Source organism: Cyprinodon variegatus, unplaced genomic scaffold (genome assembly GCF_000732505.1).
Source record: "Cyprinodon variegatus isolate N-32 unplaced genomic scaffold, C_variegatus-1.0 Scaffold483, whole genome shotgun sequence".
NCBI classification, from domain to species: domain Eukaryota; kingdom Metazoa; phylum Chordata; class Actinopteri; order Cyprinodontiformes; family Cyprinodontidae; genus Cyprinodon; species Cyprinodon variegatus.
In genome coordinates this window covers 398,648-401,952 of record NW_015150936.1, presented here as the reverse complement: position 1 = coordinate 401,952, position 3,305 = coordinate 398,648, and positions in this window count along the sequence as shown.

Here is a 3,305-nt window from a genome sequence, read left to right as displayed (position 1 = left end):
TCAAATTCACATCAATCTTTGGCATGGATGATTGTTCGGGCATGAAGTCTGTTAATGAAATGTGAAATCAGTTTAATCCCATCCAAACGAAGTTACTGACTAATCAGCTTGTTTTTCAAAGACTATAACATAAAGTTAAGAGTCATCCAGGTTTTTATGTCTTCAGACATGCCTGTAATCTATGTAATGGATTAGCTTCATCTGGATTTATAGACAGATATAGCTGGGTATCATCAGCATAACAGTGGACATTAATGCCATGCTGTCTAATAATTCTACCAATTAGGAGCATGTATAAAGTAAAGAGAATTGGTCCTAGCACTGATCCCTGTGGTACTCCACAGGTAACCCTGGAGCATGAGGAACCTTTATCATTAACCTGAACAGACTGAAATCGAAACCGAAGAAGTACCGCACAGTAAACCTACTACCTACTATTTTTTTTTTTATTGTTACTTGAGTAAATATAACTTAGTAACTGTAACTAATTCCTACCCACCCATGTCCAAACCTGTATGTGGCCAGAGCTGTTTAGAATACTCAAAGTTGTACTCAAGTAAGAGAACTTCATCACATTTTACCTCAAGTACAAGTTAAAAAGTAGTTAATAAAGAAAATAGTCAAGTAAGATTAACAGTTTAAAGATCTAAAGCTACTCAAGTACTGAGTAACTAATCCACTTACTACTCATCATCAACTGATTTAATAAAAAAAAGTGATTTAGTTATAGTATGTAAGTATGTATATATATATATATATATATATATATATATATATATATATATAGATAGATAGATATAGATATGTATATGTACACACATTAGAATAGGTTAAGTTAACTTAATCGCAGAATTCTGACTTTTTTATTGTCAGAATTCTGAGATTAAAGTCAGAATTCTGACTTTTTTCCCATACTAAACTGAAATAAAATTAAAAAATCAGTTAACATTTTTTTTTTCTAGTGGCCCTAATCCTCTTCCGTAAGTTACAATGTACTGTTTACTGTATTTTCACCGACCTCCAAGGCACACAAGTGACTCAACAGACCAATAAACTCCAAGCCCAAAATAGAAGCAGGTGAGTGTCTCCCTGATGCATTTTGGTTTAAAACAAGTTTGTTTACATTAAGTGAAATGATTCGCAATGGGAAGAGAGGCAAGATCGTAAGAGTAGTCCTACTTTAGAATATTTTTATTTTAGTCAAATGTTGAGTGCGGTTAAAAAAAAAAAGGCTCCCAAATGTATATTTCCGTGGGGCTATGTGAAAAAGTTATTTAATCTATTAAGTTATTTCGCCCTCATTGGTAGAAATACCCTGCTCCATAACCCATAAACCCTCTTCTTTGCAGAGCTGTTGTAAACCTGCAACATTGGAGTTATTTTTTTTAGTGGGATTCCATGTTTAGGATGATGCCACAGCATCTAGACTTTAACTTACATCCTTAATCTTTTTCCTTTTACTCAAAGGCAGGCTTCCTGGCTGGGCTCTGGCTCAATGTCCTGCTGTTTGCTTCAGCTTAAGGTCACAGACTGATGGATGGACATTCTACCTCTGGATTTCCTGATAAATAATGGCTCCAGAAATGGTGCGTTGCTTTATAAAATGCTATGACCTTCTTTACGTTGCCAAAAAGGTTTTATTTTAGTGTTTTGTTTATTCTGCAGGTCAGGCAGTAATCTGGTCCAAGTCTGGCTGGTTAAAATAAACCATATCATATAATATATCACAGCTGATTCATGTTTACAAAAAGTTAATAAAAAAATCGTTTTGATTTTACTCCTATTTTCTTTACCTTTTGCCCTTCATAAACTAAGAGTTCCAGCCGTATATCATTCTAATCCAGTTACAGTCCAGTTCAATCATAAGTGCATTTGAACATACAGGCCGTTCTGACTGCATGCAGCGGCGCCATCTTCTAAAGCCACGATGGCAGGAGTGGATCCGTCAGTTAGGACCCGTTTCCTGAATGATCGTGTTCAGTAATGGCTCCCAGCAGCAGCTCTGAGCTTTGACCACTGCTTCTCCATATGAGGCAGATGATCTGATTAAAAAGCGCCTTGCAGAGTCAATTAGCCAGTTGATGAAGGATCACTGGGTCTCTTCAACAGGCTCTTAGCATGACGGTTCTCAGTGAAGAATGTCACATGTGAACACAAACATGTCGGAGTAAAAGCTTTTTACTAATGACCCGGCCAATTAACTTGATTAAGAGGAAAGCGACGTTTGCTGTGAAGCTAACACCTCCAGAATCCAGCAGAGCTTCACTCTTATTTACGGTTAAACCACTTTCATTTTACCTGCTGGGTACATTTAATATCATTGTTTTCTTGTACTGCTCATCAAGGCAGCGATGAGTTAACAGCTCTTCATATGAGACCAGTTCAGAGATTAAAAATCAGGAAACTTAATCAGATCATAGATGAAACCTGTAAAATGGATGCTTTGTGACATTCGGGGTCCTATTTGAATGAAAATGTTCTTTTACTGTCTGTAAAGCTTTACTAAACGAAATGTTGTTTTGCATAAACTCTGCGTATGCAAAATGACAAAACTTGTCTAAGTCACTGTGCCTCTGACGGATGATGCATGTCGGCTAGCTGTCCAATGGGATGTCCCTTTGGCTGACTGTGGTTCAGTTTAACGGTTTATGGTGTTTTTATTTGTTGTCAGGTGTCCAGTGCTCCAGGATCTGTTGGGAATGGATCAAGAACGCCTCTAGAAGAGAAAAGTCTGATTTTGAAAGTCATTGCGGCCCTGAGATCTTAATCCAATATGGCCGACCTGCAGCTAGAAAGCAGGTTTCAGCTTTTGCTAGCTCCTCTGCTAAATTGTATCTTGTTGAATCAATTGTAAAAAGAAATCAGAGCGCTCACCTGTGAAAACGCTGTTAGTAGTTAGACATGATTCCAAACCTTTTAAATAATTTTATTCTGTGGGGAAAAAAATGTTTTATTACCTCTGGTGAACCAGCTGTTTGTACCCCGATCACTTTACTAACTACAGCATTTCTGATCATTGTTTTATAGAAAGGACTAATAAAAACATTAGACAATATCAACAAGCATCTATTCTGCTTTTCTCTGGAAATGGCTTTAAAAAAATGATTAAATCAGGATTACTGGGTTAGCGAGATAACTTCAGGTTTAACCCTGACTCGCCGGTACCACAAAGCTGGATTCATCCTGAGTATTGCTATGGTAACATACTCTGAAAAGTAAACCTGCTCCGCGTTAGCCTAGCTTCAAGGATTTATCTGAATATTAGAAAACGCTCCATAAAGCAGCCAATCAGCTGTTCAGGAAAC